This window comes from Callithrix jacchus, chromosome 7 (assembly GCF_049354715.1).
Source record: "Callithrix jacchus isolate 240 chromosome 7, calJac240_pri, whole genome shotgun sequence".
NCBI lineage: Eukaryota > Metazoa > Chordata > Mammalia > Primates > Cebidae > Callithrix > Callithrix jacchus.
In genome coordinates, this window is record NC_133508.1 from 129416795 (window position 1) to 129444604 (window position 27810).

General features: G+C 47.6%; 1 long non-coding RNA gene and 1 pseudogene across 2 annotated transcripts; both read right to left on the reverse strand.

Annotated features, from left to right (window-relative positions):
- Positions 1 to 4217: 4217 nt before the first annotated feature.
- Positions 4218 to 9116, reverse strand: LOC100403086 (pyruvate kinase PKM pseudogene; annotated as a pseudogene). Its single transcript, XR_621948.5, has one exon. The product of XR_621948.5 is annotated as a pyruvate kinase PKM pseudogene (transcript).
- An 8797-nt stretch (positions 9117 to 17913) lies between these two features.
- LOC144577045 (uncharacterized) lies at positions 17914 to 26845 on the reverse strand. Its single transcript, XR_013520254.1, has 3 exons — positions 26603 to 26845; positions 24022 to 24150; positions 17914 to 21132 (listed from the first exon to the last, which is right to left on the reverse strand). It is a non-coding gene; the product is annotated as an uncharacterized LOC144577045 (long non-coding RNA).
- Positions 26846 to 27810: the final 965 nt, after the last annotated feature.

The following is a 27810-nucleotide window of genomic DNA, read 5'->3' on the forward strand; positions in this document are numbered from 1 at the left end:
AAAATTAAAAAATTAAAAAAAGAAAAAGGACACGGCAAAGGATACAGATAGGGCAAAGTATGGATGAAGGGCTGTGGAGTTTCCATGCCCTCCCTGGGTGCGCCACCCTTCAGGAACCTCTCTGTGTTCAGCTGTCTGGAATCTCTGTATCATCAGTTTCTGCCTCCATTTTCACATGGTCTTCTTCACTTTTGTCTGTGTGTGTCTTCTGTGTGTCTCTTACAAGGACACTTTGTCATTGGATTTAGGACCCACCCGAATAATGCAGAATGAGCTAATTTGAAGATTAAAAAATTTTTTTAAATTTATTATTATTGAGACAGAGTTTCCCTCTATTACCCAGGCTAGTGTGCAGTGGCATGATCTTGGCTCACTGCAACCTCCACCTCCTGGCTTAAGCCATCCTCCCACTCAGCTTCCCAAGAGATAAGGACTACAGGCACACCCCACCATGCCCAACTAATTTTTGTATTACACACCTCCATGCCCAAGTTTTTTTTGTAGAGACCAGGGTTTCACTACGTTGCCCAGGCTGGTCTCAAACTCCTGAGCTCAAGTGATCCACCCACCTCAGCCTCCCAAAGTGCTGGGATTACCGACATGAGCTACCACTTAGGCTGGGTGAGGTGGCTCATGCTTGTAATTCCAACACTTTGGGAGGCCAGGGTGGGTGGATCGTTTGAGCCCAGTAAAATTATTAAGGTAAAATTAGGAGTTTGAGACCAGCCTGGGCAACACAGGGAGGCTCCATCTTTACCAAAACAAAAAAAATTTTTTTAAATTATCCTGGGTGTGGTGGTGCATACCTATAATCCTAGCTACTCAGGAGGCTGAGGCAGGAGAATCAACTGAGCCCAGGAGCTGGAGGCTGCAGTGAGCTATTAGGAGGCGACTGCACTTTACCCTGGGGGCAAAATAAGACCTTGGGAAGGAGAGAAGGAGGGAGGGAAGGAAGGAAGGGAGGGAGGGAGGGGGGAAGGGGAGAGAGAGAGAGAAAGATAAGAGAAATAAATAAATAAAAAGAAAAAAGGAAGGAAGGAAACTAATAAATAACTCTCTGATTCCTTCATTTTTTTTCCAGTAAGAAAACTGAGGTCCAACAATATGAATAAAGTAACCCAAGGTCAACAGCTAGTAATGACAAAGCCCAGGCCCTCCATCTTAAAAAAACTCATGCCTTTCCCCTGCCTTTAGTGATCATAACAAGCACCCTGCACGCATGGATTTTAGTTTCTCAACCACTATCATAATCATTATCTGATTTCTTCTTCATACCAACCCCATGAAGCAGGTGTTATACTCATTTACGCATGAGGAAAGTGAGGCTCAGAGGCCAAGAATTTGAGGCCAGCTTGGCCAACATGGTGAAACACCCATCTCTTCTAAAAATACAAAAATTCAGCATCACTTGCTGAAGGTCACATAACCCATACGTAGCTAAACTAAGACCACACCCAAGAATCCAGCTTCTGAAGCCTAAATTGTTTCTTATATGCCACATGGCACTATAGTAAAGTACAGTTAATCAGGTGAACTTTGTTAAATCATTTTCCTGCCAATAAAAATCTGTGCTAAAAGGACACCAATCAGTTGCTTACAATAAACTTAGAAAACCTAACCAGCAGTTGGGCACAGTGGCTCATGCCTGTAATCCTAGCACTTTTGGAAGCTGATGACAGTAGATTGCTCAAGCTCAGGAGTTCAAGACCAGCCTAGGCAACATGGCAAAACCCTGCCTCTACAAAAAATATAAAACTTAGCCAGATGCTGGCACACACCTGTGGTCCCAGCTACTGCAGAGGCTAAAATGGGAGGATGCTGGAGCCCAGGAGGTCAAGGCTGCAGTGAGCTGTGTTTGCACCACTGCACTCCAGCCTGGGCAACAGAGCCAGACCCTGTCTCAACAAAAAAGAAAGAAAAAGAAAACTTAACAGCAATATTTCATGAATTTAAGTGCCAGCTTTTACAAGTAGATAATTTTTCTGTTATTCCACTTCAGTGTTCCAGACCCATCCAGGGCTCAGTGCATGTGCAGTTCTCACTAATGCTCATGTGAATCGCATACCCCAGCTCTCCACAGAAAATGCACCCAAAAGCACCCACCATTTAAGAGGAAGAAACCTCCAGGTACATGCTGTCACTTGATCAGGAGCCCTGACTGTCTTCCCTACTTCACAGGAGCATCATAAAATATTGTTTGTGAAAGCGTTTTGTCTGCTACAAAGTACTCTTCAAATATAAAGCAGTAGTATTACTTTTCCAAAAGGTGCAACAGAATAATGCCGCCGTTGACAAGGTATGTGTGCATATTCTGCCACCTAGTGGCCAAAAGAATCGACATTTTTTAACATTTATGCTTCTGGTATTAAGGTAAAATCAGTGAAACGGACTTTGTTCATATTTTTGGAAATGTCGAACCAAGACAGAGTCTCATTCTGTTGCTCAGGTTGGAGTGCAGAGATCTGATCATAGCTCATTGCAGCCTCGCTCTCCTGGGCTCAAGCGGTCCTCCCACCTCAGCCTCCCCGGTAGCTGGTACTACAGGTGCCTCATCACCATGCCTAGCTAATTTTTAAAATATTTTGTCGAGACAGGGTCTCGTTATGTTACTCAGGCTGGTCTCAAACTCCTGGCCTCAAGCAATCCTCCTGCCACGCCCTCCCAAAGCACTGAGATTACAGGCATGCGCCACCACGCCTGGCATCCAATTTATCCAATTAATTTCTATCTTTATTGAATATATATGTATCTTTAATGCAGTAGGGAAAAACAGCACCAGAAACACGATGAGATAATTTAAATTTACTTGAACTAAAATTTATGACCTGCCTAACCACATTTTTTCAAGTCAGATCTATTTTTTTCAAGCATACATTCATTGCACATGAGAGTAGTTACTGGGGTCTACTCCACTGGAAAATACAGCAGAGAAGCAAGCAGAAATTCCTGCTCTCAATGGAGCTTACATTGTAGTGGGGGAGACAATAAGCAGATAAATATAAAATATGTTAGTTGATGATGAATTTAATGAAGAGAAATAGAGTTGAATAGGGGAATCGAGTGTGACTGGCAAGGCCGTGTGTGCTCCACTTCAGATAGGGCTGTCAAGAAAGGCCTGGGTGCAGGGAGAGTATTTCTCAGTGCGGAAACAGAAGGGGCAAAATCCTGATGGTGGGAAATGTTGGATGTAATTCAAAAACAGCAAGGAAGCCAGTGGAGCAGAGTGAGTAGGGAGGCTTTAGGGCACAAGGTCAGAGAGGTGGTGGGGATGCCAGCTTGTTGTAGCCATGGTTTGGACTTTGGACTTGGCCTTGGGACTTCCAGGTGAGATGTGAGTCACAGTGTGATTTTGAGTGGAGTGACCTAATGATCCTGAATAACTCTCTGGCAAACAAAAGATAAATACCAAATAACCTGACAGGCAAGTTTAATGGAATGCCTGGTGAGAAATGGTTCCCATAAGAAAATAAAAAATCATCCAGAATGGTTATAAAAACAGCTTTTTGGCCTGGCGCAGTGGCTCATGCCTGTAATCCTAGCACTTTGGGAGGCCGAGGTGGGTGGATCATCTGAGGTCAGGAGTTCAAGACCAGCCTGGCCATCATGGTGAAACCCCATCTTTAAAAACAAAAAAAAAAAAAAAACAAAAACAAAAAAAAAACCAACAACAACAGCAACAACAAACCCAGCTTTTTTTAAGGAAACTCAGGGTTATAGAGAAAGAATGCATGGCATCTTTACACTGAAACAAGTTATATGAGGCTGGGCATGGTGGCTCATGCCTATAATCCCAACACTTTAGGAGGCCAAGGCGGGAGGACTGCTTGAACCCAGGAGTAAGAGACCAGCCTGGGCAACATATTGAGAACTCATCTCTGTTAAAAATCAAAAAACTGGCTAGGCGCAGTGGCTCACACCTGTAATCCCAGCACTTTGGGAGGCCAAGGTGAGTGGATCATGAGGTCAAGAGATGGAGACCATCCTGGCCAGCCTGGTGAAACCCCGTCTCTACTAAAAATACAGAAATTAGCCGGGTATGGTGACATGCACCTGTAGTCCCACTACTCGGGAGGCTGAGGCAGAAGAATTGCTTGAACCCAGGAGATAGAGGCTGCAGTGAGTTGTGATCATGCCACTGCACTCCAGCTGGGCAACACTATCTCAAAAACAAACAACCAAGAAAATAAATTTAAAGAGGGAGAGAGAGAAACAAGTTATATCAGGCAAATCAAAGCTATTTTTACTTAGCATTGTCTTTGAAAAAAAGAAAGCTTTCACAAAAAGTACATAAATTCTCAAGACACTCTTCAAAGACGAAATAAATACTTCCTGAATGTCCACTACATACAGGTGACCTGAAAAGGTAGGTTATAAGACAGGGTTCCTGCTTTAAAGTCACTTAAAATTAAACTAAGGAGATAAAATGTATGCACATAAAAGAATATCATAAGGAAATGTACAAATTTCAAAGGAGAGCTGGAGACAAGATCATGGCATTTGGCAGGAGGAGATATGCTAATGCTGCAGAGGAATGCAGGGTCAGGAGGGAATGGAGGCAGGGAAAACAGGGCAGAGCTGGGGTCCAGGAACAGTGACCTTGGTCTGGGCCAAAAGTCAAGAAAAACCGGGAGTCAAGAGGCCATACTTGGGATCAAAGATTCAGAGAATTTTTAAAGGGGAAGAAAAACTGGAGATGATTGAATCCAGGATTCCTGCTTCACAAAAGAGGAAAATCAGACCAATCAAGATTTCACTGGTTAGTGACAGAGCTGGTCCTAGAACAAAGTTACCTTTGAGTTTCTTTCTTTCTTTTTTTTTCTTTTTCTTTTTTGAGATGAAGTTTCACTCTTGTTGCCCAGTTGCAACGGTGCAATCTCAGCTCACTACAACTTCCGCCTCCCGGGTTCAAGCGATTCTCTGGCCTCAGCCTCCAGAGTAGCTGGGATTACAGGCGCCCACCACCACACCAGGCTACTTTTTTGTATTTTTAGTACAGACAGGTTTCACCATGTGGTCTCAATCTCCTGACCTCAGGTGATCCCCCTGCCTCAGCCTCCCCAAGTGTGGGATTACAAGCCTGAGCCACTGCACTGAGCCAACCCTTGAGTTTTTAGTCCATTGCTTTTGCACATCACCACCAGGAAAATGAGAGTGAATCTATGGAATTCTCAAAATTGCACAGCAGAGTTGGAAGAGAGTCTCATGGGACCATGAAGAGAACACAGATCATCATGGTGGGCTAGAAGCAGGGTGCAGATCTAGGAATTAAGTAGTCAGCAAGATGGAAAGAAGTAACTAGGCCACAGGAGAGTAACTGACCAGTGTCTTGAGGACAACTTAAGTGGGCCCAGTGCTGAGCAAGGGTAAGAAATCCTGATCATGTAAACCTGAGCAAGAGGCATGTAAAGAAAGAGACAGAATAGCCGGGCGTGGTGGCTCACACCTGTAATCCCAGCACTTTGGGAGGCAGAGGTGGGTGGATCACGAGGTCAAGAGATCAAGACCATCCTGGTCAACATAGTGAAACCCCATCTCTACTAAAAATACAAAAAATTAGCTGGGCACGGTGGTGTGTACCTGTAATCTCAGCTACTCAGGAGGCTGAGGCAGGAGAATTGCCTGAACCCAGGAACTGGAGGTTGCAGTGAGCCGAGATCACACCATTGCACTCCAGACTGGGTAACAAGAGCGAAACTCCATCTCAAAAAAAAAAGGAGACAGAATTAAGGCTATTCTGAGATGGGGAGGGGCACAGGAAGAGTCACCCAGTAAGAAATCATGCACAGGGGAGTGGGGTGATGGAAATGTATCATTCCATCTTTCCAAATAATGATGGTACGATCATTTATCTTTTTGGTGGTGGGAGGGGAGGAACATGTAAATTGATATGCTTTGGACTTGGTTTTTAGTCTTTACAAGTTATACTTTTTTTGTCAGATATGACTCCTACATGGGTAGTACTGGCTAATAAAAAATGCAGCTATTTGGGGATATCAAGATGTGTCATGTTTTTTATATAAGACAATTGAATCTACCTATCGCTTTTGTTCTACAAAGAAATTGCTAATGTAACTTTCTAGTCAGTCTTTACTAAAATTACTAGATCTTTTCTGAAAGATCTTATGGGGAAAAAAAGGTTACTAGAGAGAACAGAGAGAAAGGAATCCCCCCTTTTCCTAAGGACCAAGAAAAAAGTTGGCCTACCCTGTTATTGTCACAGAGGCAGAGGGAAAACATGGTATTTTTTCTGTTCCAGGATCCAACACAGTATGATAATACATTGTATTTAGTAAGGAGTCTATTGACAAAGAAAAATTCTTAATTTTGTTTTGTTGTTATTTTGTTTTTTGAGACAGAGTCTCAATCTGTCACCCAGGCTAGCTCAGTAACAGCTCACTACAACTTTGAACTCCAGGGTTCAAACAATCTCCTGCTTCAGCCTCCCAAGTAGGTGGGACTACAGGCATGTGCCACTATGTCCGGCTCCTTTTTAAAAAAATGTTTTAGACAGGTGTGGTGGCTCATGTCTGTAATCCCACTAAATTACTACTGTGGGCCAGGTGCAGTGGCTCACATTTGTAATCCCACACTTTGGGAGGCCAAGGCAGGTGACTCACTTGAGGCAAGAGTTTGAGACCAGCCTAGCTAACATGGTGAAACCCCATCATTACTAAAAGTACAAATATTAGCCGGGCATGGTAATGCACACCTGTAATCCCAGCTACTAGGGAGGCTGAGGCAGGAGCCACTGCACTCCAGCCTGGGCAACAGAACAAGACTCCATCTCTAAATAAATAAATAAATAAATGCCTACTACATGCCAGCCACGATTCATGGTCTTGGGCTATAGCAGAGAACAAACTGACAGGGTTCCTCTCTCCTGTAACTTACATTCTTTTTTTTTTTCTGCTTCAGCTGTTGTTTATTGACATACAGGTAGGCTCTATAGCAATAGGCCTGGAGGCGCTGAAGTAGTGGGAGAAAATGGAAGGTGGAGTGTTTGCCACAGGACAGCTGAGTGGAGGGTGGGGACAAGTGTGAACTGGGGAGGCCCAGGGGGTTGGGGGAGCAAGTAAGGGTCAGGGCCAGAGTTGGCTTAAATGGAACAACTGCTCTGTGCGCTAAGGCCCCTAACTCTCGCTGGCTGTTTCCTGCCCCTAGACCAGGGTTGGGAGTCCTCTGGGCATGCATTTTCTGAAGGAACTGAACGGAGTACACAAAGGAAAGGAAGCTGGCACCCTCTTGCCATCTGGCTCCTAGGGCCTCCAGTCCGGCATTCCTCCTTCTTCCCTTGACTGGGTGGGACCACATGATGGGCAGCCAGGCTCTGGGCTGTCCCACCAGAGTAGGCAGTAAACACAGCCATGTTTCAGCGAGGCGTTTATCTTCTTCTCTGGTGTCCCAGCCCACCAGTGCCACATTACAGCCCAGAGTGAGCTCTACAAGCGTTGCTGGCCTAATGGATGGGTTGGGGGAAGGGGCTGGAAGAGGGGCTCTGGGGTCTATCACGGCACAGAAACAACACGCATGGTGTTGGTGAAGTCACCCAGTCAGCACAATGACCACATCTCCCTTCTTGAAGAAGCCTCGGGCCTTGCCAATATTCATGGCCAAGTTCACCCAGAGGTCCACGTCCTCAGCCCAGGCCTCCTGGATGGGGTCCTTACACAGCACAGGGAAGATGCCAAGGTACAGGTGAGCCTGACGAGCTGTCTGGGCATTCCGTGTCACAGCAATGATGGGGGCACGTGGGCGGTATCTGGCCACCTGGTGAGCAGATCTGCCAGACTTGGTGAGGACGATTATGGCCCCACTGCAGCACTTGAAGGAGGCCTGCACAGCGCCCACGGCGGTGGCTTCTGTGGGGTCGCTGGTAATGGGCGCCAGGCGGCGGAGTTCCTCAAATAATTGCAAGTGGTAGATGGCGGCCTCTGCCTCACTGGCAATCAGGTGCTGCATGCGCACGGCCTCTAGAGGATAGTCCCCTTTGGCTGTCTCTCCAGACAGCATGATACAGTCCGCTCCATCCAGGACTGCATTGGCCACATCACTGCCCTCAGCCCGGGTGGGGCGGGGCTTCTTGATCATGCTCTCCAGCATCTGAGTGGCACAGATGACAGGCTTCCCAGCTCGGTTGCACCACCCAATCATCATCTTCTGAGCAAGGAAGACCTTCTCTGCAGGAATTTCAATGCCTAGATCACCATGAGCCACCATGATCCCATCACTGGCCTCCAGGATTTCATCAAACCTCCGAACCTCCTCATGATTCTCGATTTTGCTGATTATCTTGATGTTCTTCCCCTTCTCTCCCAGGACCTTCCTCACTTCATGGACATCCGCTGCCTTGCGGATGAATGAGGCAAACACCATATCAACATCCTGCTCAACCCCAAACTTCAGGTCCTGGATGTCCTTCTCTGACACAGCAGGCAAGTCCACAGCAGCCCCAGGAAGGTTCACACCCTTCTTGCTGCCCAAGGAGCCACCATTTTCCACCTCTGTCACCAGGAAGTCAGCACCTTTCTGTTTCACCTGAAGAGAAATAAGCCCATCATCCACGTAGATCTTGCTGCCCACTTCCACCACCTTGCAGATGTTCTTGTAGTCCAGCCACAGGATGTTCTTGTCACACTTCTCCATGTAGGCGTTATCCAGCGTGATTTTGAGAGTGGCTCCCTTCTTCAGCTCTACTTCTGCGGTGCCGCTGCCCTTGATGAGGCCAGTTCGGATCTCAGGTCCTTTAGGTCCAGAGCCACAGCAACGGGCCAGTAGAGGATGGGGTCAGAAGCAAAGCTTTCCGTGGCTGCGCGCACATTCTTGATGGTCTCCGCATGGTACTCATGAGTTCCATGAGAAGTTCAGACGAGCCACATTCATTCCAGACTTAATCATCTCCTTCAACGTCTCCACTGATCAGGAAGCTGGGCCAATGGTACAGATGATGCCAGTGTTCCGGGCTGTGATGGGTGGTGAGTCAATGTCTAGGCGGCACATGTGCTCCGGGAATGTGTCAGCCATGGCTGCATGCAGCTGCTGGGTCTGAATGAAGGCAGTTCCGGCTTCACTATGGGGCTTCGACATGGCTGCTGAGGTCCTCGTGTGCTGACCGACTCAGGCTATGCTGCAAACATGAGGAGGTCTGTAACCCCAGGATGCGCAGCTGCTGTGCCGTAACTTACATTCTTATACAATAGTGATAAGGGTTAACATTAATTAAGCTGTTACTACATGTTAGTCACAGTGCAAAGTCATTCCCACACATTATTACACTTAAACCTGCTGGCAAGCTTACAAAGGACATAGTTATTTTTCCTGAAAAACTGAGTCTTGGACAGGCATGGTTGGCTTATGCTTGTAATCCCAGCACTTTAGGGGGCTGAGACAGGTGGATTACCTGAGGTCAGGAGTTTGAGACCAGCCTGGCTAACATGGTGAAACCCCATCTCTACTAAAAATACAAAAATTAGCTGGGCATAGTAATGGGAGCCTGTAATCCCAAAACTCCAGTGGTTGAGGCAGGAGAACCACTTGAACCCAGGAGGAGGTTGCAGTGAGCCAAGATCACGCCATTGCACTCCAGCCTGGCTGACAAGAGCAAAACTCCATCTCAAAACAAACAAACAACAACCAAAAACTAAGTCTCAGAATGATGAAGCACTTTGTCCAATGTGACACAGCTACATTGGACCTCGCAGCCAATCAAAGCCCATCTCATTCTAAACACCATGCTATGTGTTCTCTAGCCCATGGAGAATAATTCTAACACAATGACATTTCTACACAATATTCTTGTCTCAAGTCCAACAGTGCCTCCTATATCACCTATAATACCGGCTTTCTGGTGAGTAAAGATGCCAATCTAACGGGTAGTCGGGTTGCAAATGGAGATATGACCAAAGTCATCATGTGTGTACACCCATAACCCTGTACACATTCCTCCTGTGTTTAATTAAATTCAAGTATTCTTTTTGATTACTGAGCAAAACTGAACTTTAAAAGGGTTAAAGGTTTTTTTGCTTGTTTTTAAGACTGAGTTTCTCTCTGTGGCCCAGGTTGGTGTGCAGTGTCACGATCTCGGCTCACTGCAAACTCCACCTCCCAGATTCAAGCAATCCTCATGCCTCAGCCTTCCTAGCAGCTGAGATTACAGGCATGCACCACCATGCCTGGCTAATTTTTGTATTTTTAGTAGAGATGGGGTTTTGGCATGTTGGCCAGGCTGGTCTCAAACTCTTGACCTCAGGTGATCCATCCGCCTCGGCCTCCCAAAGTGCTGGGATTACAGGCATGAGCCACTGTGCCTGGCCTAAAGGGTTAAGGTTTTTATGTCCACGTAACTTTCTGTATTGCTTTTGAAGTCTCTGGTTAAGTGAATACTCTTTTTATTTATTTATTTTTGAGACTGAGTCTCGCTCTGTCGCCCAGAATGGAGTGCAGTGGCACAATCTTGGCTCACTAAAACCTCCACCTCCTGGGTTCAAGTGATGCTCCTGCCTCAGCCTCCTGAGTAGCTGGGACTACAGGCATGTGTCACCATGCCCTGCTAATTTTTTGTATTTTTAGTAGAGACAGGGTTTCACCATGTTAGCCAAAATGGTCTCAATCTCCTGACCTCATGATCTGCCCACCGTGCTCCCCTAAAGTGCTGGGATTACAGGGGTCAGCCACCATGCCCAGTCTGAATATTCTTTTTTTTTTTTTTGAGACGGAGTTTCACTCTTGTTACCCAGGCTGGAGTGCAATGGTGTGATCTCAGCTCACCGCAACCTCCGCTTCCTGGGTTCAGGCAATTCTCCTGCCTCAGCCTCCTGAGTAGCTGGGATTACAGGCATGCGCCACCATGCCCAGCTAATTTTTTGTATTTTTAGTAGAGATGGAGTTTCACCATGTTGGCCAGGATGGTCTCGATCTCTTGACCTCATGATCCATCTGCCTCGGCCTCCCAAAGTGCTGGGATTACAGGCGTGAGCCACCGCGCCCGGCCTTGAATGTTCTTTTAAAAGTGACCTGTGATTCTCTTCTAATCAAGTGTTTTCAAACTTGATATCTTTGATGGGTTTCGCCAGCATCAAAATTCTATATCAAGTATTTTTGGTTTAAAATTAACTTTGGAATTTTTCAGCTGGGTCCCTTGGGGAGTCTAAAGAATGTATCTCTGATCTTGTAGAGATATTAAATGACTAGATTTATTTGGTAGGTTGTATGGGTGGGCATTGTCAAATGTGGTGATACTGCATGGGAAGGCATTGTCAGATGAGGTGACAGTAAATTTCATCTCAGTTATATTTATGGGTATATCATTGATAGATATGTTCCAAAAATTACATACATTTATACATTATAACATATTAATTTTAATATGTTATGATTTGTAATTTTGATTGTTATGCTAAATGTCTGTTAAAGTCATATGTGTATAAACATGTAATTAATGGCTTGGCATTGTCGCTCATGCCTGTAATCCCAGCACTTTGGGAGACTGAGGCAGGTGGATTAACCAAGGTCAAGGAGTTTGAGACCCACCTGACCAATATGGTGAAACCATGCCTCTACTAATTTTTGTTAAATACAAAAATTAACCAGGGGTGCTGACACAAGCCTGTAGTCCCAGCTACTTGGAAGACTCAGGCAGGAGAATTGCTTGAATCAGGGAGGTGGAGGTTGCAGTGAGCAGAGATGGTGCCCCTGCACTCCAGCCTGGGTGACAGAGCGAGACTCCATCTCAAAAAAAAAGTTATTAATGCATTCTGAAGACTTTATGAAATTTAGAAAAGTCTGGTGTTCCAGCCAGGTGAGGTGGTTCATACCTGTAATCCCAGCACTTTGGGAAGCCGAGGCATGTGGATCACGAGGTCAGGAGTTCCAGACCAGCCTGGCCAACATGGTGAAACCCCATCTCTACTAAAAATACAAAAATTAGCCAGGCAAGATGGTGCATGCCTGTAATCTCAGCTACTCAGGAGGCTGAAGCAGGAGAATTATTTGAACCCAGGAAGAGGATGTTCTGGTGAGCCAAGATCACTCCACTGCACTCCAGCCTGGGCAATAGAGTGATAGTTCGTCTCAAAAATAAACAAAAAATGGTCTGGTGGTCCTGATGTGATGCTGTCAGTCATGATTCTGGTTACCATCTTAAAATGCTACACATAAAATAAGAAATTAAATTTCCTTTTGAATTGAGAACTTTCATCAGTTCTTGTCATAACTACTGTTTCCATCATCCAGTTACCATTTTGAATTCTACTCTAAAAATATTTATAATCAGCACTAGTCCAAAATTTTTTTTCTTTTTTTTTTTTGAGACAGCGTCTTGCTCTGTCACCTAAGCTGGACACCTACTCTACTGCAACCTCTGTCTCCTGGGTTCAAGAGATTCTTCTGCCTTAGCCTCCAAAGTAGCTGGGACTACAGGTGCCTGCCACCATGCCCAGCTAATTGGTGGCAGTATAGATGGGGCTTCACCATGTTGGCCAGGCTGGTCTTGAGCTCCTGACCTCATGATCCACCAGCCTCAGCCTCCCCAAGTGCTGGGATTACAGCCATGAGCCACTGAGCCCTGCCCCCAAATTTGCCTTTTATGGAAAAAAACACTAAGGAGCCCTCTTGAACACAGGTTTCTGATAACTCACATCAATGACTACCCAGGCTTCACCACTATGCGACACAGGCATGTGAGAAACTTGCACTTATACCTCCTCAATACATACAAATAAATATTAAAAAAAAAAAATCAATGGGCTGGGTGCAGTGTCTCACACCTGTAATCCCAGCACTTTGGGAGGCCAAGGCAGGTGAATCACTTGTGGTCAAGAGTTTGAGACCAGCCTGGCCAAACAAGGTGAAATCCCATGTCTACTAAAAATACAAAAATTAGCCAGGTGTGTTGGTTCATGTCTGTAATCCCAGCTACTCAGGAGGCTGAGGCAGGAGAATTGCCTGAACCCAGGAAGCAGAGGTTGCAGTGAGCCGAGATGGCGCCATTGCATTCCAGCCTAGGTAACAAGAGCGAAACTCCGTCTCAAAAAAATAATAATAAAATAAAAAATAAATAAATAAATAAAAATCAATGAACTAAAAACCAATTTCTAAAACTCTAATAAAGAAACCTAAGGGTTCAAAAAACTGATAAGCAAGATCAGGCAAAACAAAAAATCTATTAAGATAATGTTTTTGTAACTTGTATTTAAAACAGTTTTGATTTATTACTTTATTTTTTTTGAGACAGTCTCACTCTGTCACCCAGGCTGGAGTGCAGTGGTGCAATCCCAGCTCCCTGAAACCTCCACCTCCTGAGTTCAAGCAATTTTCCTGCTTCAGCCTCCCGAGTAGCTGGGACTGCAGGCATGCACTACGCCCAGCTAATTTTTGTATTTTTAATAGAGATGAGGTTTCACCATGTTGGTCAGGCTGGTCGAAAACTTATGATTTCAGGTGATCCCAGCCCCTTCTTCCCATGCCCGTTCTCCCTCCCTCCCTTTGCCTGGGACTCCCAAAGTACTGGGATTACAGGTGTGAGCCCCGGGCCCGGCCCTTTACTTGTTTTGTTTTCTATATTTAAGAATCGTCTGTCTTAGAAGTCATCTATAATTTACACTGATTTGGTAAACCACAATTTTGTGAACAAAGGTGAGTGTAAGTGTTTGTTTTTCCTCTCCCTTCTTGATCCCTCCAAAGTTTGAAAACTATTCATAAATATCCTTTTTTCTTTTTTTGAGATGGAATCTTGCTCTGTCTCCAGGGTGGAGCACAGCAGTGGTGTGATCTCAGCTCACTGCAACTGCTGCCTCCCAGGTTCAAATGATTCTTTTGCCTCAGCCTCCCAAGTAGTTGGGATTACAGGCATGCGCCACCACACCCGGTTAATTTTTGTATTTTTGTAGAGACGGGGTTTCTCCACGTTGGTTAGGCTGGTCTCAAACTCCCGACCTCAAGTGATCCACCCGCCTCCATCTCCCAAAGTGCTGGGATTACAGGCATGAGCCACCGCACCAGACCGAGATAGGCTGATATTACTCCCAACATTGTAGGGTGTGTACACCCCCATTTTGATATTCTTCTTAATTTCCAGAAGGGAAGAAGATAATATTACTCCCCAAATCACAGAAAGTGTATACCTTTCTGTGACATTGCTCCTAATAACTGGGGGGAAGAATATTATACCCAGTATCACAAGGGGTGTACATCTTCCTGTGCTACTGTTCCTAATATCCAGGAGAGAATGATATTAATTCCAATATCCCAGGGGGTGTACACCCATTCTGTGATATGGTTCCTAATATCCACGTGGGAAGAGGATATTATTCCTAATATCGCAGGGGTGTTAACTCCACCCCTGTGATTGTTCCTAATATCCGGGGTGGGGGTGGCCAAGTGGATATTACTCCCAATATCACAGGAGATGTACACCCCCACTATGATAGTGTTTCCAATATCCAGAGGAGGACAGGATGACATGACCTCCAATATCACAGGTGTATGCCCCCCGTTACATTTTTTTCTAATACCTAGGAAGGGAGAGGATTATATTGCTCCCAATATCGCAGCAGGTGTACATGCCCCCTGTGTTGTTTCTAATATGGGGGGAGGGAGAGAATGATTTTACTCCCAATATCATAAGAATTGTACACCCATGCTGGGCCATTTTCCCTGGTATCTGGGGGGTAGAGGATAATATTCCTCCCAGTATCGCTGGTGGTGTACACACGGTCTTTAACATTGTTCCTAAATAGCTAAAGGGGCAGAGGGGGATATTACTCTTCATATCGCAGGTGGTGTAGACCGCCTCTATGATACTGTTCTAATATCTGGGGGCAGGGGACAGAATAATATTACTCCCAATAGAGCAGCAGTATCCATCCCCCTGTGATATTGTTCTTTTTTTTGAGACGGAGTTTAGCTGTTGTTACCCAGACTGGAGTGCAATGGCATGATCTCGGCTCACCGTAACCTCCACCTCTTGGGTTCAAGCAATTCTCCTGCCTCAGCCTCCCGAGTAGCTGGGACTACGGGTGCGCACCACCATGCCCAGCTAATTTTTATATTTTTAGTAGAGACGGGGTTTCACCATGTTGACCAGGATGGTCTCGATCTCTTGACCTCGTGATCCACCCGCCTTGGCCTCCCAAAGTGCTGGGATTATAGGTGTGAGCCACCGCACCCTGCGATATTGTTATTAATATCCAAGGGGAAAGAGGATGATATCCCAATATTCTAGAAGGTGTACAGCCCCCTCTCCTGTGATATCCTAATATCCAGGGATGTACATCACAAGGGTTGTTATCACCCCTTGTGATATTGTTTCTAATACTTAGCAGGGAGGGGATAATAATACTCACAACACTGCATTAAGTTTACACGCCCCTGTGACATTGTTCCAATATCAGGCAGTGTACAACACTTCTGTGACACAGTTCCTAATATCCACGTGAGAGAGGATGATTATACTCTCAATATCGCACGAAATGTACACCACCACTGTAATATTGTTTCTAATATCCAAAAACGGAGAGGATATTATTCCAAATATCTCAGGAAGCACACAACCCCCCTGTGATATTGTTCCTAATATCTAGGCGATGAGAGATGGTATTACTCCCAATTTGGCTGGGGCTGTACACCCACCCTGTGATATTGTTCCTAACATCCAGGGAAGTAGAGGATGATGTTACTGCCCTTATCGCTGGGGGTGTACACTCCTTGTGTGAAATTATTTCTAATATCCAGGGCAAAAGAGGATACTACCCCCAATATAACAGGGAATATACCCCTTCCCCATGATATTCTTTCTAATATCCATGGTGAGAGGGAGATATTACTGACAAATATCACAGGGGGTGTAAACCTCTCTTGTTCCTAATATCCAGGAAGGGAGAAAATATTACTTCTGGTATTGCAAAGGGTGTACACCTCACCTGTGATATTGTTTCTAATAAACAGAGGTGGGGGAGAAAATATGACTCCTAATGTCGCCGGGGATGTACACCCTTACTCTGATATTGTTTCTAACATTCGGGGGGTGATATTACTCCCAATATCGCATGGCATGTAGTGCCCCTCCTGGTGATATTGTTCCTAATATCCAGTGGGGGAGAGAATGACAGTACTCCTAATATCGCAGTGGGTGGGTGTACACCTCCCTGTAGTTTGATCTCCAGGGGTGATAGGATGATATTACTCCCAGTATCACAAAAGGTGTATACCCTCCATGATATTGTTTCTAATATCCAGGGGTAGATGATATTACTGTCAATATCGAAGGGCGTGTAAACTCCCCTCCTGTGATACTGTTTCTAAGGTAGAGAGGCTCATATTACTCCAAACATTGCAGAGACTGTACACATCCTCCTATGATATTGTTTCTAATATTCAGGGGTGGGAGAAAATGACATTACTCCTGATCGGACAAAAGGTGTATGTTGTTCCTAATCTCCTGTTTTCGCAGAACGATATATCCTTCCTAATATCCGGGGGGGGGGGAAAGATGACATTGCTCCCAATATCGCATGTGGTGTACATGGCCCCCCGTGATATTTTTCCTAATATCTAGAAGAGGATATTACTCTGAATATTGCAGGGGATGTACATTCCTTTTGCAATATTGCTACTAATATCCAAGGATAAGAGAATGATGTTACTTTCAAGATTGAGAAGGATGTACATCCCACTTGTGATACTGTTCCTAATATCCAGGAATATCCAGGAGGAAGAGGATGATAGAACTTTCAGTATCAAAGGAAGTGAATATCTCCCTGATATTATTCCTAATACCCAGAGGGAAAGAGAATGATGTTACTCTGAATATCGCGGGGCGGGGGGGGGGGTGGTGTAAATCCTGCTTGTGATATTGTTAATAATATACAAAAGGGGAGAGAGTATTACTCCCAATATTGCAGGGGGTGTACATACCCTTTTTGATATTGTTTCTAATATTTACCAGAAGGGGAATGATGATACTACTGTCAATATGGCAGAAGGAGTACACCCCCCTTGATATTGTTCCTAATATTTGGGGAAGAGGAGGTTATTACTTTCAATATCAAAGGGAATATACACCCCCCAATGAGATTGTTCCTAATATAGAGGGGAAGAGAAAATGCTATTGCTCCCAAAACCACAGAGGGTGTACAACCCTTCTGTGGCATTATTCATTCAATACAGATGAAGTGTGGATAATATTACTTCCAATATCACAGAAGGTGAAGACCCCTTGTGATATTGTTCCTAATATCCAGGGTGGGAGAGGAAATTACTCCCAATAGCATAGAAGGTGTACACCTGTCCCTGTAATATAGTTCCAAATATCCACAGAGAAAGAATGGTATCACTCCCAAAATCGCAAAGAAAGTACACACCTCATGTGCCATTATTGTATCAAAGTGAAGAGTATTATATTACTTTTCTTTTTTTGAGATGGAGTTTCGCTGTTGTTACTCAGACTGGAGTGCAATGGCATGATCTCGGCTCACTGCAACCTCCGCCTTCTGGGTTCAAGCAATTCTCTTGCCTCAACCTCCCGAGTAGCTGGGACTACAGGTGCGCACCACCATGCCCAGCTAATTTTTGTATTTTTAGTAGAGATGGGGTTTCACCTTGTTGACCAGGATGGTCTCGATCTCTTGACCTCATGATCCACCCTCCTCGCCCTCCCAAAGTGCTGGGATTATTGGCGTGAGCCCCTGGCCCGGCCCTATATTACTTTTAATGTTGCAGGAACATACACCCTAACTGTGATACTGTTCCTAATATTCAGACAAAGACAGTCTGTTATCACTCCCAACATCGAAAAAGATGTAAAGCCCCCAAGGATACTGTCCCTGATATGCAGGGGTAAAGGATATCGCAGAGAATGAACACTGCCCTTGTTATTGTTCCTAACATCTGGAGAAAAAGACGAGGATATTACTCTCAATATGGCAAGAGGTGTACATCATGCGGTGATATTGTAACTTATGTCCACACATACACAAAAATTATATTAAGCTAAATATTGCACGTGGTGAAACCCTCGTGATTTCAATTATAATAAATATCAAGGGTGGAGAGGATATTTTTGACAATATCGCAGAGGTGGAACTACAACTAGTGTTATTGTGCCTAATATCAAGAAGGAACAGAATAACATATTCTCCCTATGATATGGTTCCTAGTATATTACTCCAAATTTTCTAAATAGCCGCTGAGGGCAGCCCCCTAGCCGTAGGGTTTGTCATGTCAAGGGGGGATCAGGGTGATATTACTCACCCTATGGCAGGGGGGTGATCTGGGTATATATTTTAAAGAGATATGACTCCTAATATCATAGTTGTTGTAGAGTATTTTTGCACACTTTGTGACCTTGTTTGTAATATTAAGCATATGTCATTACTCGTAATATCAAAGTGTGTGTAAAGTATTTGTGTATGCCCTGTGATATTATTCGTAATATCTTAGGGGAGATAGTATAAATCACAGGTGTGGGCACCTCCCTGTTATATCGTTCATAATATCCAGGGGCAGCCATGCTGCTATTACTCGCCATATTGTGGGGAGTTGATATGGGGGTACATTTTAAAGATAGTACTTCAAATATCAGTCTGGTTGATTTGGGTGTGTATTTTAAAAAGGTATTACTCCCAACATTACATTCAGGGGGTTGATATGGGTATATATTTTAAAGAGCTATTCCTAATATCTTAGTTGTTTTAGAGTGTGTTTGAACACTTTGTGATATTGTTTGTAATATTCAGCATATATTAGTCATAATATCAAAGTATGTGCACAGTATCTATATACAACCTGTGATATTATTCGTAATATCTTAGGGAGAGATACTACAAATCACGGGTATGGCCACTCCTCTGTGATATGGTTCGTAATATTCAAGGGGAGCTGGGGTGATATTACTTGCCATATGGCGGGTGGTTGATGTGGGTGCACATTTTAAAGAGATATTGCTCCCAATATCACCGTTGGGCTGATATGGGTGTATATTTTAAAGAAATATTACTCCTAATATAGTCAGGGGGTTGATATGGGTGTATATTTTAAAGAGATATAGACGGGTTGATTTGGGTGTGTATTTTAAAGAGATATTATTCCTAATATCAGTCGGTGTGGAGTATGTTTGAACACATTGTGATATTGTTTATAATATTCAGCATATGATATTACTTGTAATATCAAAGTACGTGTTCAGTATTTAGGTACACCCTGTGATACTATTCGTAATACCCTTGGGAGAGATACTAGGAATCACAGGTGTGGGCACCCCCGTGATATGGTTCGTAATATCCAGGGACGGCCAGGGTGATATTACTCGCCATATTGTGGGGGGTTGATATGGGTGTACATTTTAAAGAGATATTACTCCTAATATCATAGCCGGTGTAGAGTATGTTTGAACACCTTGTGATATTATTCGTAATATTGAGCACGTGACATTACTTGTAATATCAAAGTATGTGTACAGTTATTTGGGTACACCTTGTGATATTATTTGTAATATCTTAAGGAGAAATGACACTCCTAATATCACTGTGGGAGTACACCATTTGTGTACATCTGTTGATATTACCTGTAACATCCTAGAGAGATATTACTCCGCATATCAGACTGAGTTTACATCCTGTAATATTATTCGTAATGTCCTAGAAAGATATTTCTCCTAATATCACAGTGAGTGCACACAATGCATGTATACCATATGTGCACACTCTGTGATATTATTCGTAGTATCATAGATATCACAAATATACACATGCACATGTACATATAGTATATATGTACACTTGTACACACTGTAATATCACAATAAATGTATACGTACACGTGTACACAATATATATGTATATTTGTTGTGATATTAAAACTCTATCTCAAGAATAAATATTTCAAAGTAAGTATTTCTAAGTAAGTAAGGATTTCAAACATACATAAATCTGTAGGAGCCCATATGCTAAACACCCAGGTACCATTCTCTGGGGTTATCAGAACATACTCATATGTAGTGGTACTTGCTTCAGACTTTTTCTTGTTTCATGAGCTAAAACTTATATATGAAATAAAGCCCCCAGAACCTCCCCCCCCCACAGGCTTATTCCTCTACCCGTCCCTAGAAGTACCCACTCCTCTGAATTTGGAGTTTGTCACTCCTGTGCAACTATTTTATAGTGCTGCTGGCCTCAATGGCACTGGTGATGCTGGTCATGCTCAGGCTCCTCTTGATCTCGGCCACGACTGGGTAGATGTCCTCCTCCTGGTCCTCCAAGTCCCTGTCCCCATGCCTCAGGTGGTAGTGGGAGGCGCTGCTGTTCCCATTGGCCTCTGTGGGATAGCAGTCCTGGTAGCCCTCTTTGCTGGGACGGTAGTAGCCATCTTTTTCCTGGTTGTGGGCCTGCAGGACAAAGGGCTCATCCTCCAGGATGGGCTGGTGGCCGTCCGGGTAGTCCTGGCTGCCCTCAGCACAGTGGCCGTGGGGGTGCAGGCCTGCCAAGTCCAGCCACTCTTCTCCTGTCCCAGAGTAGGCCTCTCCTGCCCCAGAGTAGGACTATCCTGTCCCAGGGAAGGGAACAGGGGTGCCTGAGAGCAAGGGACCTCCTGGTACAGCCCCTGCAGATGCTGAAGCGAGGCGGTGGGAGGGATCGGGTGCCTTGCAGTTCTAATGGGGGCTGAGCTCTTCACTGGTCCAGTTATGAGGCATGTTGTTTGGATGCTCCTGGCATGTGTCGGTGTCCATGGGCTTTGTGCCACGGACCAGGTACTCATCCCCGTTGCAGTCCATGCCCTCCTGGTAGCTGTTGTCCTTGGGGCAGTAGCAGATGTAGTAGGTGATGCTCTCCTCGTCCTTAGGGAGGCCCTCGTCATAGCCATCCTCCTAGAGGTTGTTGTTCACATAGTTGGAGCTGGAGTCCCCATCGGGGCTATGGTTGTGGCACTCCTACTCCTTGGGCATGGGGCTCTCTGGCCACAGGGTGGCCAGTTCCAGGCCTTTGGCCCCATAGTCCTCCAAGGGCAGCACCACGTCTTCGCTCCTGGCCGTGGGAGGCAGGTCCTGGCCTCACCCCATGGTCCAACATGCCGCTCCCCGCTCTCTCACGCTTCCAGTGGGCCATGGCAGGCACTCACGCAGCCATCATCTCCTAGAGGCAGCCACTGTGGGAGGAACATTGGGAAGGACAGAGTCAGAACCTCACCAAGCTCGGCCACACATGGGGCCACTCCAGCCTGACAGTGCTTCCCACCCCCTTCTCCAACAGCAATGTGAAAAATGACAGCTGAAGGTTTTCACTGCAACAATCTTTTAAAAAACTGAAAATGACCTAAGTTACCTGTAAATAAAAGACCGATTAAATAAATGAGGACAGAGTTTGTGTGCTGCAAGAGTTGATAGCGTTTTTAAAGATGCAGGGCAACATGCACCACAGTGAGGGATACTAAAGGCCTGTTTTGGAAAAAAAAATGGCAAGTGAGCTACAGTCAGCACACGTGTGTAGATCCTAGTTCTAGCTCCTACAAGATGGCTAGAGAATACACACACACTCCCCAGCCCAAACACGGACACAAACCCACACAGAAAGGGGGAGCCCCGCAAAGGCTTGTTAGCCATGTCCTCTGGGGAGGGGAGGAAAGAGAGGTGGGAGCAGAGGGAGCTTGCACATTTTACTTTATTAAAGATGTTTGTACTGGTTGAGTCTTTTACCAAATCACATTTTATTATTCGTGAGCATTACAATCAAACCTACCTGTGCGCCTTTGAGGGGTCTCCTCTTCTAGCTGGGGAGATGTCAGCACTGGGGCAAAACAACCCATGGGGAAGAGCAGACACCGAGGGGAAGAAGCAAGACTTTCCACACCAGCCACCGCTCTGGGAGTCAGGAGAGGTGGCAAATAGGCCAGTCTCCTCCAGGAAGGCAGCCACTGGGACACAGGGGCTAGCCACCCAGGCAATCGGGACATGAGCATGCCCCAGGGCACAGCCAGAGACATCCAAAACACAGGAGACAGCGCTGACCCAAGGGAGGGCGGGATCAGGGGATGTGCCAGCCAGGACAGCCGGCAGTATTTATCTGGGGAAAACTCAATAGTCCCATTTCATTCAACGAGTAGTTTGTGTGGTGGGGGTGTGTGGTGTGTGCGTGAGATACAGTGTGTGTGGTGTGGTGGGTAGGGAGTATGTAGCGTTGGGGGCATGCGTGTGTGTGTGTGGTGGCAGGGCGTCATGGAGGTTGTGGTGAGTGTGTGGAGTGTACTGTGTATGGTATCTGGTGTGTGTGATGTGAATGTGATGTTTGTGTGGTATGTGTGGAGTGTGATGTAGTGTGGAAGGGTTCAGTGTGTATTTTTTGTGGGCATGGTGTAGTGTTTGTGGTGTGTGGTATATGTGAGGTATGTGTGCGTGGTTGTATGAGGTGCGTGTAGTGTGTGTGGTGTGTATGGGGTGTGTGTGATGTGCATTACATGTGTATGGTGTATGTATATATGATATTGTATGGTGTATGTACCTGAATAAATTGTCTGGAAGGTGGTGTGTTGTATGGGTGACGTAATGTGTATGTGGAGTGTGGTGTGCTGTGTGTGTGGTATTTATGAAGTGTGTGAGGTGTGTGGCATGTATGGTGTGTTTGCATAACGTATGTGGTGTGTATGGGGTATATGTGGTGTGTAGTATGTGTGAAGAGTGTATTGTGTGTGTGAAGTGCGTGTGTGGTGCATATGGGTTAAGTGCCTGGTGTGTGTGAGGTGGGCATGGTATATATGCGGCGTATGTGAGGTTGTTATGATATGCACATGGTGTATATGGGATATGTGTGAGAGGTGGGTATGATACTTATATGGTGTGTGTGAGGTGGACATGGTATGTGTGTGGTGTATATGGGTTGAATGTGTGGGGTGTGAGGTGGGCATGGTGTATATGTGGTGTGTGGTGTGGGGGTGGGTATATGTGTGTTGTGTGTGGTGTGTAAGGGGTATGTGTATGAGGTGGGTAGGATATGTGTGTGGTGTGTGTGCAGTACATGAATTAAGTGTGTGGTGTGTGGTATGTGAGGTGGATATAGTACATGTGCAGTGTATCTGGGGTGTGTGATATTTGTGCGGTGGGTATACGTGTGTGCTGTGTGTGTGGTGTAGATGGGTTAAGTGTGTGCGGTGTGTGAGGTGGGCATGGTATATATATGGTGTGCAGTATATATGGGTTAAGTGTCTGGTGTGAGGTGGGTATGATATGTGTATGGTGTGTGTAAGGTGGGCATGGTAGTATGTGTGGTGGTTGTGGTGTATATAAGTTAAGTGTGTGGTCTGTGTGAGGTGGGCATGGTATGCATGTGGTGTGTGAGGTGGGTATGCGTGTTGTGTGTATGGGGTATGTGTGTTAGGTGGCTATGATATATGTATGGTGTGTGTGAGGTGAGCATGATATATGTATGATGTATGTGTGGTGTATATGGGTTAAGTGTGGGGGGTGTGTGAGGTAAGGTATATATGTAGTGTGTGGTGTGTGAGGTGGGTATGATATGTGTGTTGTGTGTGGTGTGTATGGGTACATGTGTGCTGTACATGAGGTGGGCATGGCATGTGTGTAGTGTGTGCGAGGTGGGTATGATATGTATGTTGTGTGTGGTGTGTATGGGGTATGTGTGTGGTGTGTGAGGTGGGCATGGTATGTGTGTTGTGTGTGTGATGTGGGTGTCATATGTGTGTGGTATATATGGGTTCAGTATGTGTGTTGTGTATGAGATGTGTGTGGTGTGTGAGATGGGTATGATATGTGTGGTGTGTGATGTATATGGGGTATGTGTGTGGGGTGTGTGAGGTTGGCATGGCATGTGTGCAGAGTGTGAGGTGGATATGGTATGTGTGGTGTGTATGGGGTGTGTATTTGAGGTGGGCATGGCATGTTTGTAGTGTGTGAGAGGTGGGTATGGTATGTGTGGTGTGTATGGGGTATGTGTGTGGGGTGTGTGAGGTGGGCATGGTATGTGTGCAGTGTGAGGTGGACATAGTATGTGTATGGTGCATATACATATGCACACATATGCATACCTGCGCACTGCAGATGACAGGCAGGCTGGCAGCCCGGGACACACAGCGGTGACCAGCTCAGCCAAGGCAGGGCCCCGGGCAGGAGTGGCCAGGCCCCTGGCAGCTCAGGATCCTGGATACACTAAGGGCCTAGAAGGAAAGAACAAACTGTGTTACCACCTCCACCCAAGTTCATCACTAACACGAACTTATAAGCTGCACTGAAACTGTTCCACTTGTGATTAGAACCAGAAACACTCCAGATGGGCTCAGCACAGCCAAGCGGGGGAAACTGTCCTCAATGTTCTCCGTCACCATCTGCAGCCAGATCTACCACCAGCAGCCTTGCCAGGCTGTGCCTGCCTTGGGGAAGGGGCCTGGCCCAGGGGCAGGTCCCTGCCGTGCCCCCAACCCGAATCCTGCAGTCCAGGGGCAATGGGGTGTGGGATCTTTGAGAAGTTTTTCCCTCTGGGCCTTATTATAAAGGGAAAGGGAAGGGGGCGAAGATCCGGGCTCGGGTTCTCCGGGGACAGCGAACCCAGAGGCGACCCCAACCCAGTTGCCGTCCGGCACCGGGAGTTGATGCCAGCGCCAAGCAAGGACTGGGGAACGCCAAGCAAGAACTGGGAACGCACCAGCGGTCCGCCCAGCCCAGCGGCGGGACCGGAGTGCCACCCCACCCCCAGACAGTGCCTCTGGCCGGGGCTGGGTGGCCATTCGCTGCGTGGAACCGGCCCCCCCACCCCCCCGCCCACCCCCGACCCAACCTGGGGATGCGAGAGCGCCGCCTAGTACCCGCTGTGCCCACCCACCAGTCGTGGGAGAGGGAAGTGCGGCCGCTGAGCTGCACCCCCAGATCCCAGTAACAGCTGCCCCGCAGCCCCAATGAGTCCACAGTGCAGCGCTCCGGAGCAATGGGGCCGCAACTTCCAGCCGCCTCCGGGTCCCTGAAGTGCCTCGGGAGGCCTCAGGCTGCCACCGCCGGCGAGTCAGGCAGCCCGGCCCCCCAGCTGGCAGGGCGCGGGGCTGCTTCAGGGCGCCGCCGTCCCAGCCCTGCCACCGCCCGCTAGGTCCGCGAAGCTGAGCTCCTCAGCGAGCCCGCGCCCAGCCGCACACACTCAACCCGGCACCTGCGGCCCAGGGCAACGCGGTGTGGGGTTTTTAATTGAGGTTTTCCCTCTGGGCCTTACTATAAAAGGAAAGGGAAATGGGACAAGATCGGGGTTCGGGTTCTCCGGTACGGAACACACCAGCAGCCCGGCCAGCCCGGTGGGACCCGAGCGGGCGCCCTCCCTCCCTCACCACTACCCCACCCCACCCCCACCCCTGCCAGAGCCTGTACCTCGCGCCAAGTGGCCCGTCGCTGTGGCGACCCCGCGCGGAATGCGAGAGCCGCTGCCTGGTCCCGGCTGCACCCGCCCGCCGGTGGGAGGAGAAAGTGGCCGTCGGAGAGGACTGCACCCCCATATCCCAGCAACAGCCACCCCACAACACTGCGAAGTCCAGAGGGCAGCGCTCCGAGCACCAGGGCAGCAACCTCCGCGACGCTCCACACTCCTCCGGGTCCCTGCGGTGCCCAGCGAGGCCGCAGGCTGCCACCGGCGAGTCAGGCAGCCCAGGTCACGCAGCTTACCTGGCCAGGGCGGGAGGGGCTGCAGCAGCGCGCGGCGGTCCCGCCGAGTCGCCGCCCGCTCAGTCAGCGAAGCCGAGCTCCTCAGCAAGCCCGGGCAGAGCCGCCCGCCCCTTCTGCAGCGAAGGAGCCCCGGGCGCGTCCCGGAAGTGGCGTGTGGCAAGCGCGCAGGGCCACATCTACCGGGCGCACGTGCACTCACCTGAGCCTGTGGGGCATGCGCCCCGGAACCGCTCCCTTCGCCTCACCCTCTCTTGGGTCTCTGGGGCGAGAAACACTTCCCGGAGACAAGGCGCGGAGGAAAGAGATGGAATACAAAGATGATGCGTCGGAACCGGGCATGCACGAGACCCTGCGCCCCCTGGTCCCGGCGATGGGGCAGTCGGCAGGGCGGGCGGGTGCACCCTGACCTGGGTGCGCGATGCTGGTCTCCTGGACCCGGGCTGCAGCTCAGACGCTGGAAGGCGCGGCGCCCCCGAATGCCCCGGGACTTGGGGAGCACCCAGATTCCCGAGGCCCTGCTGGCTGGGAGCTGCAGGAGTCTGGTCCCGCGTGTAGAGCCGGTGAACACGAGGCTCCCGCCGTGCCACGGCTGCCGCACTGCGCCCGGCTCACTCTTCCTCCTCACCACCGCAGTTGTAAGAGGCGACCCTAGAGCAAGGAACCCTCGGGGATCGCCGGCTCCGAAAGCGCTATCTGGCAGGAGAGGCCCCCTGCTGCCTGCCCACCGCAGCTCCCCTAGGCGCCTGCCAGACTCCAAGTCTTCTCTACGGTCTCCTCCAAGCACCCCAGCACCCCGTTTCCGATACCCTGTGCTGCTTTAACCCCCAACCCTAGGGCCTCACTCCAGGCCATTCTCTCCTAGCTGTCCTGAATGGAGAGGACCTTGACCTCCGTGGGACCTTGGGGAGTGCGCGCGAGCGCAATCCTCCCACCTCAACCTCCCGAGTAGCTAGGACTACAGATACATACCACTATACCCAGTTAATAATTTTGCCCCCAGGTAGCTGGCTGGGGAGTGGGCTGGGAGCAGCCGCGCAGGGCGAGGGCGGAGGCTTTGGCCTGAGGTCCGCGGGGACCGGGCGGCGGGGGAACGGATGAGATCGGGGCCGGGGCAAGGCAGGGGGCGGCGGCTGGGCCCTCCTGCCCCAGGGGCAGCCCGAGCCCAGGCTGCGCGGCAAAGGTGGCGGGGCCTTGAGGTCGCCAGGGAGGAATGAGGTGACAATGCAGTCACGAGGCCGAGACGGTCCGGATGCAGTTGGGCGGGCAGGGGCCGCGCTGGGCTGGAGCGCGAGGGTCTGAGGAGGGTGGATCCCAGGCGGCCTGACAGGTTTCCTGGTTCTTGGGAGGAGGGCCGGGGGTGTGGGACCCTGTCTGCCGCACCCGGGAGGCCAGCGGCCACCTCTTGCCCCCATCGCTGTAGCCGAGGCTTTGGGGCCGGCGCCGACTCAGGGTCTTCCTGGTGCTAGGCCAGGTGTTTCTGTGGTCAGGCCTTTTTGTACTCCAGAGCTAGTAAGAATTTGCAGACTTCCTGGGACAGTGACATTTGCGGGCAAACATGAATTTGACCTACTCTGGAAGAAGATACTGGCACTTAACATATCTGATTTCTTTGATTTCCCCTCAAATATTTCAGTGTGCCAGGAGGAGGAAATGGTGTGACTTTGGGTCTGAGTTTAAGCTTCATCAGAGTTAAGGACAAATATGTTATGTATAAGCTGGTGTTTTAGGCATTGGGGTGACTTAAACGTTGTTGCTTATTAGTATAATAGGATACCACCAACAAATTAAAAACACACTTTGTTAAACTTGAGCGATTTGTTTGTGTTACTGATCATGTTCCTTTCTTTACATGTTGTAATTGGTTTGTCTGTTACATTTTAACGCATTAAATTTTCCTAGGCAAGTTACTTTTAAAAAGGGAGGAATTTACATTTTAAAGGTGGCTGCTGTTTTTTTGTGTGTTTGTGTTTTTGGTGGGGGGATTAAAAACATAACAGAAGTCGAAGGAATGATTTCAGAATTGATAGTTTACGATTTTAACAGAGACTATGTCTAATGTTTAGGTGTTTGTTAACAGTAGTCACATTTGAGCAATTTCTTCCCCTCCTGTTGGTTGGTAAATTGGTATGTAGGCAGAAATGTATAGCTCACTAGTTTATTTCATCTCACATACTGTT